The sequence below is a fragment of the Sphaerodactylus townsendi genome, linkage group LG12, assembly GCF_021028975.2.
Source record: "Sphaerodactylus townsendi isolate TG3544 linkage group LG12, MPM_Stown_v2.3, whole genome shotgun sequence".
In the NCBI taxonomy this organism is placed as follows: Eukaryota; Metazoa; Chordata; class Lepidosauria; order Squamata; family Sphaerodactylidae; genus Sphaerodactylus; species Sphaerodactylus townsendi.
Genome location: NC_059436.1, coordinates 44,603,988 through 44,617,091, shown reverse-complemented (window position 1 = coordinate 44,617,091; position 13,104 = coordinate 44,603,988).

The window sequence follows — 13,104 nt, the reverse complement described above, 5'->3', positions numbered from 1 at the left end:
GAGGAGGAGGAGGAGGAGGAGGAGGAGGAGGAGGAGGAGGAGGAGTTTGGATTTATACCCCCCCTTTCTCTCCTGCAAGGAGACTGAAGATGGCTTACAAACTCCTTTCCCTTCCTCTCCTCACAACAGACACCTTGTGAGGTAGGTGGGGCTAAGAAAGTTCCAAAGGACTAGCCCAAGGTCACCCAGCAGGAATGTAGAGTGCAGAAATACATCCAATTCACCAGATAAGCCTCCAACACTTAGGTGGAGGAGTGGGGAATCAAACTCTATTCTCCAGATTAGAATCCACCTGCTCTTAACCATTACATCACTATCCCATTCATATGTTTTAAATCACCTAAAATGTTGGAGCATTCTTCGAAGGTAAACCTGTGTAATGCAGTGCAGGTATCTAATCTGGATATTAGCAGGGCATAGATGAAGAAAGACTATCCAGAAGGGTTCACACCTGGGTAATGAAACTATTCTGGATATATATATATATTTGCATCACCATTGACAGCAGTCACATTTGAAATCCTGAATGTCAAGTGGAGGTTTGAAGTTATTCCAATCTAATAGTTAAGAACAAAAAGAAAGAAAGAATTCACCCCCTGCCCCATACTTTTAATAACAAGGGTTATGAACCAGGAGGGAAAGTTTTCCTTTTGACATTCAGAAAAGCTCTGGGAAACCATTTCTTCTGCTGATATTACCTCAATGTTCTATTAACAAATAAGAGTCTACCAGAAATTGGGTTTTTTTTTCCTGTGCATGCCTTTCAAGTGTGCAATTAAGATAACACATGATAAAAATCAGCCACACGTCTTGGGAGGAGGAGGGAGAGCGCCCTGTGACTTGTGCTTTTCTGACTAAGCTTTGTAAAGATTGTGCCTTTGAGGTCAGGACACAGTAGCACCATGGGACAATGCAAAATGCTATGCTGATAACACTCGGTAATGAGATGGAACATAGGTTGTATCCAGCTTCCTGAGAATAGAATTAATGGCATAGGAGATGGAGGAGAAGAGAGAACCAGTCAAAAATGGCTGCAAAGCCTTATGGGAAATTCCTCTAAAGAACAATAGCCTCCTGTTAGATCTTTTAAATAAGTCAGGATTTGTAATTTTTTTTTTGTTCCCCCAAATCCTACCGCTGTGGAAGAATGGTGAGCCTTTTGCACTTTGGACAATCTGGATTTGTTTCACTTAAAATCTGTCCTCAGGGCTGCAAGATAGTTTCTTTGTTCTTGATCTCTGCTTGTGGCAAATGACCAGAAGCTACCTGGGAAAATGGAAAACATCACACATAAAGCGACTGTGGACATGAAGGGAAAGCCATTCACCAAGAATCCCTGAACAGGAATTCCATGGTAGTTCATATCTTATGTATGTATGTATGTATGTATGTACGTACGTACGTACGTACGTACGTACGTACGTACGTAGGTAGGTAGGTAGGTAGGTAGGTAGGCAGGCAGGCAGGCAGGCAGGCAGGCAGACAGGCAGGCAGACAGGCAGGCAATCAATCAATCAATCAATCAATCAATCAATCAATCAATCAATCAATTGCAGCCTACAGACCTATAAAAATAAAACAGCTGTGTACAAATAGTAAAATACAATGCCAGTCAAATAACTATCAGTAAATAAATTCTGTAAATGTGCATTAGAAACAAACTATTAATACAAACCTATATACATTAAAAATCAATGTCTGGGGTTCTCTGTCTATCCTCCCCCCCCCCCCAGTCTAAAAACCTCCACCAAAGGTTTTGCTACCTCCAATGTATCCTGTCACTTTTATCTTCTGGCAGAAAGTGGGCACAGGACTGAGCTAAATTTTCTCTCAGGTTTGACAATAGGGGAAATGTCCTTTGTTGCTGCTCACGATGGTACAATTTATGATCTAAAAGAATGCGCTGGAGAGTTTTCAAGTCTTGAGAATCACAGTGTCACACTCGGAGCTAGAATGGAACACTTCTGAACCTACCTCGCAGGTATTCAGGAGGGAATGCATTTAACCTTGCTTTTTTGGAAAGTCTGAGATAATGAGGAACAGACAAGGTCTTTAAGTAATTAGCCCAAAAATAGGGCTTATACAATGATTTCTTTCACTTAAGCATTTTAATCCCACTTTTCTCCCCAATGGGAATTTAAATAGGCTTGCACACACACACACACACACATATATATATAGGCTTGCGCGCGCACACACACACACACACACACACACACACACACACACCGTGTATATATATATATATATATATACATACCGTATATATATATCGTGTATGTGTGTGTGTGTGTGTGTAGATGATAGATAGATAGATAGATAGATAGATAGATAGATAGATAGATAGATAGATAGATAGATAGATAGATAGATAGATAGATAGATAGATAGATAGATAGATAGATAGATAGATAGATAGATAGATAGATAGATAGATAGATAGATAGATAGTGGCTCAGAATGGGGAACTCAGGGCCTTTCCCCACTTACCTTAAGCCCCGCGCTACTCTCTTCAAGTAGCGCAGGGTTCCGGGGCACTCCGTACGACAGGGGTGGCGACAGCGCAGCCGCCCTGCGCTGCCGCACCCCCTCAGCGCGTGGCATCCCTGGCGCTGGAGAAAACAGTGCCACTTTTTTTTCCAGATCTGGAAAAAAAAAACTGGGTTTGATTCCTAACTCTTCCGTACAAAGCCTGCTGGGCGATCTTGGACCAGTCTTTATAAAACTTATCTTTAAAAGGTGGAGGAGCTCAGCAAAGCGTGCTTGCTCGGCACGACAACCGGAACCTGTTGGACCAGTCACAGTTCTTTCAGAACTCTCTCAGCCCCACCTACCTCACAAGGTGTCTGTTGTGAGGGGTGAAGGAAAAGGAGTTTGTAAGCCCCTTTGAGTCTCCCTACAGAAGAGAAAGAGGGGATATAAATCCAACTCTTCTTCTTCTTCTTGTGGAAGGGGAAAGTGATAGTAGGTCACTGAGTATCCTTAAAAGTAGAGACAAGCAACATATAAAAACCAACTCTTCTTCATCTCCACCCCTCACAGTGTTACTGATGCTCACAGTTACTCCTAGGTTGATCAAACACTGTGCATAACATTCTAGGTATTACATGTTGTGTATTGAGCTACTGAGGTTTCCGTCGTTGTGGGGGTGATGTCAGCCGAGAGCTTGATGTTTAAGTGCATGTATGCATAGTTTCCCCCCTCTCTGCCTGATGTATTACTGTGGAAGCCGTCCGTGTAAATAAAACTTGTTGTTATACCTTGCTGCTCGCCTGATGATTGAGACGTAACGCAACCAACCATCCGTCACATCCAAATTGTTTTCACTCATGTGAATATGCATTAGTAAAACTGTGGGCAAAAAGAACCTTCGTGTACGCCTAAGTAAGACCACACTGGTATTTTTGCAGTATTTCTGCAGTACAAATATGTGCATCAGTTACATGCACATTGATAACATGAGGGTGAGGATTAAGGTCAGATGAATGGAAGGGTAGCTGTGTTAAATGGTGCATGCTTCAATTTTGGAATTAATTTTACAGTTTCTTGTAATTAAACTGGAACTCAGGAGTCATGGAGCACTGCATACAGGGAACGTGATAGACTGACAAAATGGGGATAGACTTGAAGGAACAGAGAAGCGCGGCGTGCTGTGCATAAGCAATGCTCTGTTTAAAATCTAGAAATGCAAAATGAAACCTAGGAGGATTCCTAATGTAGCTGTTCTGCATTGGAAACAACAGCAGGTCATTCAGAGACCCTGAGAAAACTCAGATGAGAAAAACATGTCGGAAGCATCCCTAATTCCAATCATTTTTTTTCAGACAGACAATACATATTTTCCTAACATGTCAGCTGAATGGCTAGCCTCCCATCCCGCCTCCCCACAAATGCATTATTGCTCCTTTTCTACTCGTCACGCCAGACCATCTTCCTAGCAATTTATCATACTTACACTCATTTGTTTTCCTTTGGACCATCTTCCAGACTCTCTACTGAGCTCTAGCAACAAGAAGGTATGGTACCTACTCTGAATCTAACATTATGCATCGTGAGTGACAAATCGGTTTGATTTTCATGTCTGGCAGTTTGGGTTGAAGGTTTGGGAAGGGGAGTAGCAAAAAAAAAACACCCTTCAAGATTTGATGGACTGAACCTCGAGGAATTTTAAGCATAGGAGGGCTAGCAGGATGTAAGTCTGCTTGGTTGCTGTAGTCTATGACTTAAAGACTCCTCCCCCTTATCCCAGATGGAACAGAACTCTGCACATTCTCACAACCTTTCTAGTCTGATTGTTATTGTTTCACAGGTTGCCATGCTGAACTGCGCCTGACAAAGAGGATGACTGGTATAGCTCAAATAAAGCAAAACAAAACAAACTAGGAAACAAAACGTGAAAATGTCAAAACCCACAATCACACTTTTCACTAGATATTCATTTGTTGCAACCAACAGAGAACAAGAGTCTTGTGTAGAATCATAGAAACATAGAGTTGGAAGGGACCTCAAGGGTCATCCAGCCCAACCCCTGCGCATTGCAGGAAATTCACAACTACCTTCTCTCCAACTCCCCCCTTGACCCCAGCTCCATGTCCAACTGGCTCTCCATGTCCAATTGGCTCTCAATAGAAGACATTCAGACCAGATTGGGGTAACAGCCAGAGTCTCTACCCTGGAGAGCCAGTTCTTACATAACTAAGCAGAAAAGGATTTTTGTAGCCTTTTTGGAAAAGGATTTTTTTGGGGGAAAATTACAAGATAAAGGGCCATTGTGAAGGTCTATCAGGAAGTTCTTCTTAGTTTTTAGCTAGTTTTTAAATAACCTTTTATTCAATTTCAGACTATTGGTTCTGGTCTGTAGGGATGGATGGACATTCCAAAATGACCTAAAAGTCTGTGAACATTCCTTCAATCCAGAGGCAGCCTGGGAAATGGAAAAGGCCCACAATGAAGTAAAGGAGAGTAGTTCTTGCTGGGCTACCAGCCAGCACTGCAGGACTACTCTGCTCAGAGGCATTAGTCATTGGGCACTGGCTCATCTGTTGCCTCCCTCTGCAAACTGGCAACAGTCCAGGAGGCAATGGGAGAGCTGGCACCAGCCTTTGTTGCAGCTGAGCCAAGTGGCCCCTGTGGTCCTGGCAGAGCTGGCAGAGTTTGGCTCTGCTTTCACTTTGTTGCCAGTAGACACTGCTCATGCTCAACGCTGCTCCCTGGGCATTTGGAGGGGTTTGAGTGGGATTTTTAAAAATGTGTTTGTTTATCATTTGATTTCCCTGGCATCTTCATTTATGGGTCAAGTAGTAGGAGCAGCAGTGGCGTAGGAGGTTAAGAGCTCATGTATCTAATCTGGAGGAACTGGGTTTGATTCTCCGCTCTGCCGCCTGAGCTGTGGAGGCTTATCTGGGGAATTCAGAGTAGCCTGTGCACTCCCACACACACCAGCTGGGTGACCTTGGGCTAGTCACAGCTTCTCGGAGCTCTCTCAGCTCCACCTACCTCACAGGGTGTTTGTTGTGAGGGGGGAAGGGCAGGGAGATTGTGAGCCCCTTTGAGTCTCCTGCAGGAGAGAAAGTGGGGATAGAAAGCCAAACTCTTCTTCCTCTTCTTCTAGATGTGCCCTGACCTGGCTAGCCCAGGCTAGACTGATCACATTAGATCTCAGAATCCTAAGTAGGGTCAACCCTGGTTAGCATTTGGATGGGAGACCACCAAGGAATTCCACAGTCTCTATGCAGAGGCAGGCAATGGCAAACCTCTTTTTTGAGTCTCTTGCTTTGAAAACCCTAGGAGGAGTCGCTGTAAGTTGGTTGCAATATGATGGCACTTTTCACCGTCAAAGAAGGTACTGTGAAAGATCTCCTCCTGAGCCCAGCCAGTAGACAATGTTAGCCAGTATTGTGATTAAGAGTGGTCGACTCTAATCATATGAACTTGGTTTGTTTTCCCCACTCCTTCACATGAAGCCTGCTGGGTGACCTTGGGCTAGTCACCATTCTCTCAGAACTCTCTCAGCCTCACCTATCTCACAAGGTGCCTGTTGTGGGGAGAGGAAAGGAAGGCAATTGTAATCTGCTTTGACACTCCTTAATGGTAGAGGAAAGTGTGACTTAAAAACCAACTCTTTTTCTTGTACTGACCTCCAAGGACCAATGGTCTGATAAATTATAAGATAGCTCCGTATGTTTTTCTTCGTCTTGATGGGCAAATGGTCTGAGTCCCAGCAGCAGAAGGAGAAGAGTTGGATTTATATCCCCCCTTTCTCTCCTGTAGGAGACTCAAAGGGGCTTAGAATCACCTTTCCCTGCCCCCTCACAACAAACACCCTGTGAGGTGGGTGGGGCTGAGAGAGCTCCGAAGAACTGTGACTAGCCCAAGGTCACCCAGCTGGCATGTGTGTGGAGTGCACAAGCTAATCTAGTTCACCAGATATGCCTCCACAGCTCAAGTGGCAGAGTGGGGAATCAAACCCGGTTCTCCAGATTAGAGTGCACCTGCTCTTAACCACTACATCACGCTGGCTCTCAAAGAAGGTGACTTTGTATGTACCACTAATACTTGAAGTGAATTCTTTCTAGCTCGTTTCAGTTAGTCTCCTTATCGAGCTGGAAACCTGTTGCCTTTTTGAGCTCAGATGTCTGCTGATCCTCAGAAACAGGTAGATCTTTAACCTTTTCCTCATCACCCTGAAGCGTGTATTTTATGAGGCTGCCAGCTTTTTTCAGACCTTCCTGTTGCCTGGTAACCAGGTTAGTATAGATGACAAATGTTTGATGACAGGCCAGCTGTTTGGCCCAACTTCATAGAGGTTGCTGCTTTCCATCGTTCCCCTGCTTTCTAGTCTTCAGTTGTCATTATTTAGCATTCACTGGCTCAAAGAAGCCATGCTGGGCCCCATATCTGGGGAAGGGTGTTTGCTCCTCTACCCCAGCTTGGAAAATTAAATTCATCAAGCAAAACTAAATGATGCCACTGTGATTTGATGTTGTGAAACAAACAGGCTTTCCATTGATCAGACAGGCACATAAGATTTGGCACTAGCCCAACTAGGGAGGGTTCATGGCTTAGTGGCAGAGGAATAGGTTTGCATGCAAAAGGTTTCACATTCAGTCCGCAGCATCTCCAATTAAAAGGACCAGGTGCTGGGTATGTGAAATGCTTTATACCTGAGACCTGCTGCCAGCCAGAACAGGCAATACTTCCTCTGGTGGACCAGTGGTCTGACTCAGTATAAGACAGTGATGGCGAACCTTTTTATGACCGAGTGCCCAAATTGCAACCCAAGCCCCAGTTATTTATCGCAAAGTGCCAGCCCGGCAATTTAACCTGAATGCTGAGGTTTTAGTTAAGAAAAAACTGGTTGGCTCCCTCTTCCTCCGCCCCACATGCTCGAGCAGGGGCCAGCCTGCTCTAGTCTTCAGCAAGTCCTGTGTGCACCACTTTGTGTCTCTCTAGCATCTCTGCGTCCTCTGCGCCCACCCCCCCCCCAGGCAGAAGCCACCCAGAGCACAGGCACCAGGCCCGCCAGCCAAGTCCTTCCTGGTCACCACAGTGTGTGCATATCGTGCTCAGTGGCCCAGGCCAGTCTAGATGTGTGTGTGGGGTGGGGGGTGGGGTGATTTTCCGCACCCCTCATGATGAACTCTGTGTGTGCATGCCCACAGAGACGGGTCCGAGTGCCACCTCTGGCACCCGTGCCATAGGTTCGCCATCACTGGTATAAGACAACTCAGAGTACTCTGATGCTGGTAGAAGATATGTGTAAGGTGCAAAGAAGGAGGAGGAGGAGGAGGAGGAGGAGGAGGAGTTTGGATTTATGTCCCACCTTTTTCTCCTATAAGGAGACTCAAGGTGGCCTACAAGTTTCTTTTCCTTTCTCTCCCCACAACAGACACCTTGTGAGGTAGGTGGGGCTGAGAGAGTTCCAAAGAACTGTGACTACCCCAAGGTCACCCAGCAGGAATGTGGGACTGCGGAAAAAAACATCTGGTTCACCAGCTAAGCCTCTGCCACTCAGGTAGAGGAGTGGGGAATCAAACCCAAATTTCAACACTACCCCAAATTTCAACTATGATGGCAACCAAGAATTAAGATTCTTGCCTTGTTTTGTCCCCCAACTATTACATTGGCCTGTTGGACGTGAAGACTGCCCCTCAATGCTAGACACAATTTTCTTGCTTTGAAACCCAGCCTTTCCACATTTTTAAATCTGCCAGAGCCTATAAGTTTCATGTAAGTATATGGTGCTATCCATTGAGTTGCATAGAATAAACTCCCCTTACCTTGATGGGGAATCAGAGGGATATTTACAGGCTTCCTTGGCAAGTCTTCAAGGGAGAAAAAAAACCCTTTCATGTTTTCCAGGAATTATCTCCAAACTAAGAACCCTTGCATACGCTTGCTGATAACGCACATGTTCACATTTTTAGATTGCCCCCTGGGAATAGCTATTTTGATTTCACCTGCACTACACCTACCCCTCAGCGCTGGTCATGAAATTCAACTGCCTCACTCATCAAACAAATATGATCGGGGATAAGACGATAGTGAGAGCTGAAGTGGGGATAATCAGCCCATAAGCAGTAATGGAAAGAACTGTATTGTTGAAGGCTTTCACGGCCGGAATCACTGGGGTGCTGTGTAGTTTCCGGGCTGTATGGCCGTGTTCTAGCAGCATTCTCTCCTGACGTTTCGCCTGCATCTGTGGCTGGCATCTTCAGAGGATCTGACAGTGAACATGCTCTATCAGATCCTCTGAAGATGCCAGCCACAGATGCAGGCGAAACGTCAGGAGAGAATGCTGCTAGAACACGGCCATACAGCCCGGAAACTACACAGCACCCCAATGGAAAGAACTGTTCTCCAAAGAAAAGGTGTTTACAACATGACAAATGTGTATAGTCATATAATTCATAGCAATGGATGTGCTGAGAGGAATGTGCAAGTAGAAAGAGAGGCTATGCTCCTCAAGGCACAAAACTCCTGTTGGGTGTATGATACTAAATCTTGGTATTGTCCCCCCAAGAAACGCGACGACTGTGAAATTTGAAGACTGGCCCTGATTCATTGCTGACCTAGACAGGCTTAAAGCAAACAGCTTCCCACCTGATTGGATTCCCTGATCTGATTGGCCAGTTTACGGTGTATGTACTTCTGCCTAATCGGCAGAGCATGTTCAAAAGGAAAACTCCCATGTTAAGTCACCACCAGTAATTGGATTTGGGAGAATATCTTTGCTGATCTGTTGTACCTGAGAGAGTGTCTGACTGTCAGGACTGAGCCTGTCAGCACCAAATGGCAGGTAGGGCAGGGGGAGGTGGGCTACCATCCTCTGATATAGGGAGAAAGCCCGGCGTCTTTCCCTCGGCACCCCAGGGTATCCCGGACACAGATCTTATAAAAGAAAGGTGTGAACTGTTCCCAGGCTTGCAATGCTTTGTAGTAAATGCTTTGTAGTTTGTAGAGGGGAGTAGGAGCTGTTTGGCTCAGTGGGAGGGGGCAACGGGTCATAGGTAGTGGGTTTGTGCGGGAATTGCCAGATTCCTCTTTTCACTACGTTACCTACGCTCTGAAATAAAGGCTTTAGAACAAATCTACAGTTTCTGTGATTTGCAGATCCGAGGTTTGACACTGACATTGAATCTGTATAATTCTATGGGCAGCACAGGTTTTCCACTGCTGAGCTTTGAGTCCTAGTATGACATGAAGCTGTCTTACATTCATTCAGACCACTAATAGATCAGAAATATTTCATTGTGTACTATGCTTCTATCCCCCTTCTTTTTTTCTAAGCTCAAGCCCCCAAAATGGCTTACAAACAACACACTTTTAAACAAATGTGCATATCGGGGGTTGGTGTCCATTAAGTTAATCCATCCGGCCAAGGTCACAAGCTACAATCCAAGGCCTCAAGAGCCCTTTGGCTCGTGTCCCCGGCTGTGCCCAGACTAGATTCTCAGCAGGAGCCAGAAAAGCACTGAGCCTAGATGTTTCAATCTGCCAACCATCTCCTCTCTATTCGCCTTCCTTCTGAAAGAGCCTCTGGTCATTGTCCTGTTCTATTGCACATAAGCAAGGCCAACAAAAGACTGTGCACATGCCTTCTCTGAAGTAGTTTCCACTCAGTGGAAGGGCCTGTTTGAGGAGTTCAGGAAGCCCCCCACATCCCTGGCATTTTGAAAACTATATAAAACCAAAAGCACTTTTATAAAAGAAACAGGGTCACATCACGATATAACGTCATATAATACTGGGTTTCTCCTGATGTGATACCATCTCCTGAATTGTTTTATATGTGACCCTGGACACTATTCCAGACCTGGGTTTTCAAGCAGTATTTGTTCTGGTGAGAAATCATGTAAGATTAAAACACTGTACATACACAATTTGTGGCACTTTTCAATTCTATCAGTTCACTACTAAAATACTGTTAAAATGCTGCTTAAAAAGTCTTGATGTGATTGTACTTTGGAAGCTTTACCATTTGTGTGTGTGTGTGTGTGTGTGTGTGTGTGTGGTATTTTACCAAAGCATTAGTGAGAGACAAAGAGCTTAGAGGCTAACAGACAAAAGACTTGAAGGAACAAACAGCATGTCAACAATATTCTCAATTTACTGCTATGAAACATACATACATGTACATTTTAGTAAAACATTGCTAAAAACATTCTTGATGGGATCATGCATTACATGCTTCAAGATTCTTTATGTTCAATGTTTTAGCAATTCCTGGAAGCGCACATTCGACTAGTATAACACCACAAAAAAACAATGTAGGTATATTCACAGATGTGATAGCATTGAGATTTTTCTTTCCTGTGATGTTTTACCAGAGTTTAGGAGTGCAAGGGAATATCAGCAAAACATTACACAAGTATGCAGTCAATGCAAATGAATGGATGAAACTTAAAAGCATAGGTAAACTTCATGTGCTCCAATTCTTCAGTGAATTTCATGAAGTCCTGCTTGCTATACTGGAATAAACCATAAGGTGGAACTCAGCACAGAAGAAGAGTTTGGATTTATACCCCAATTGTTTCAACCAGAAGGAGTCTCAAAGCAGCTTACAAACTCCATCCCTTCCTCTCCCCACAACAGCCACCCTGTGAGATAGATGGGGCTGAGGGAGTTCTGAGAGAACGGTGATTAGCCCAAGGTCACCCAGCAGGCTTCATATGTAAGGGTGGGGAAACAAACCCTGCTCACCGGGGCCCCTTCCGCACACGCAAAATAATGCGTTTTCAAACCACTTTCACAACTGTTTGCAAGTGGCTTTTGCTATTCCGCACAGCTTCAAAGAGCACTGAAAGCAGCTTGAAAGTGCATTATTCTGCATGTGCGGAATGAGCCTAGATTAGTCTGCTGCCTGTGTGGAGGAATGGGGAATCAAACCTGGTTCTCCAGATTAGAGTCCATCACTCTTAACTACTATGCCATGCTGAGAACAGGACCAAATAGAGAAAATTCACTAATTCCTGAGGTGTCTTTTCCCCCTGCAGTTTTCTCTAAAACCCAGCAGCTAATGGATTATTTTGAACTTCTTACATGCAGTGCTTTAATCCAAAACTCTGATTTGGATTTTGCTTCTCCCTTGCACAAACCAAACCAAACCTAGTTTTGCTCCATTGCCCGTTTCCCAACATCATTTGTCAACAGCATTTGAACCTTAATTACTGTGGATTGTATGTTCCTGTGGTGCATATCGTATACACAAATACCGCATCAATTATGTACACTCCGTTCAGACCATGAAAAAAAAAAAAAACTCTGAAACTGAGGGGAAAGCAAAGAACCAAAATCGCTGCTATAAAACCCAAATAACTAAATAATCCAATTTAAAAGGCAATGAAACAATGAGCATTTACTCCGCTGTCCTGGCAGCCAGGTAGCCAGAAATTCCACCCCTATAATAAACAGCAGTCTTGTCCAGCTCAAGTGTAAATCGACTTGCGTTGTATTTCATCCTCTTTCTGCCAAAAGCCTAAAGCATCCGGATGAATATGTGCTTAACTATTTATAATTGACCTTTGCACAAAAGAAACATGAAATTTTTATAGCCCAAAGATTCATTTATTAACTTTACTGGAGTGTAAAATATTGCTGTTTGCTATAAATTTAGAGCAGGACAAACAATATATATGCTAATTAGCATCGGCACAGTCGTGCAGCACAGATCCGCTTGCCGGTCATTTTCGACAGGCAAAAAGAGAGAGAGAGAGAGAGAGAGAGAAAGGGAAGGGAAGCGGCAAAATGACAATTGAGTTGTTTGATACTCTCTGTTCAAACAGGGAAGTCTGAAGTGGTGAATTAATGGTGTTCATTATAACAAGTCCATTTCCTTTTCATTTCCTTTATAAATTAGCCCAGGTAGCACGCTGTGTCCCGAAGAGAGTGCCTTGAAGAAGACCCGCTGAGTCGCACCTGCTGCTACTACCAATATCTCTCTCTTTCTTCATTCCACAGATTTTACATTATTTTCCCAACCCACCCCCACTTTGGGGTTTCATTCATCTCCTGTCACAAACTTAAGAGGAAACACAGTGCAATAGTAGCAGAACTTCTGCCCAAGCAAATTTCTGTAGAAGAAGCTGCTTATTTCCCTTCATGCAGATTAACTTTCTGCTCTCTCTTATTGTGAGGTCATGTATCTGGTCTGGATGATGTGATATAGCCCTGCCTGGAGATATAGTGATGTGGGTGATGTGATATAGCCCTGCCTGGAGAACTGTACTGCTCATCTATTTATTCATTTGGAACATTTCTATCCCCCCCCCTTTTTTTTTTGCAAATGTGTGCGTAGGAGGTTAAGTGCTCATGTATCTAATCTGGAGGAACTGGGTTTGATTCCCAGCTCTGCTGCCTGAGCTGTGGAGGCTTATCTGGGGAATTCAGATTAGCCTTTACACTCCCATACACGCCAGCTGGGTGACCTTGGGCTAGTCACAGCTTCTCGGAGCTCTCTCAGCCCCACCTACCTCACAGGGTGTTTGTTATGAGGGGGGAAGGGCAAGGAGATTGTAAGCCCCTTTGAGTCTCCTGCAGGAGAGAAAGGGGGGATATAAATCCAAACTATTCTTCTTCTTCTCCATAATGACTTGTGCGTGTAAA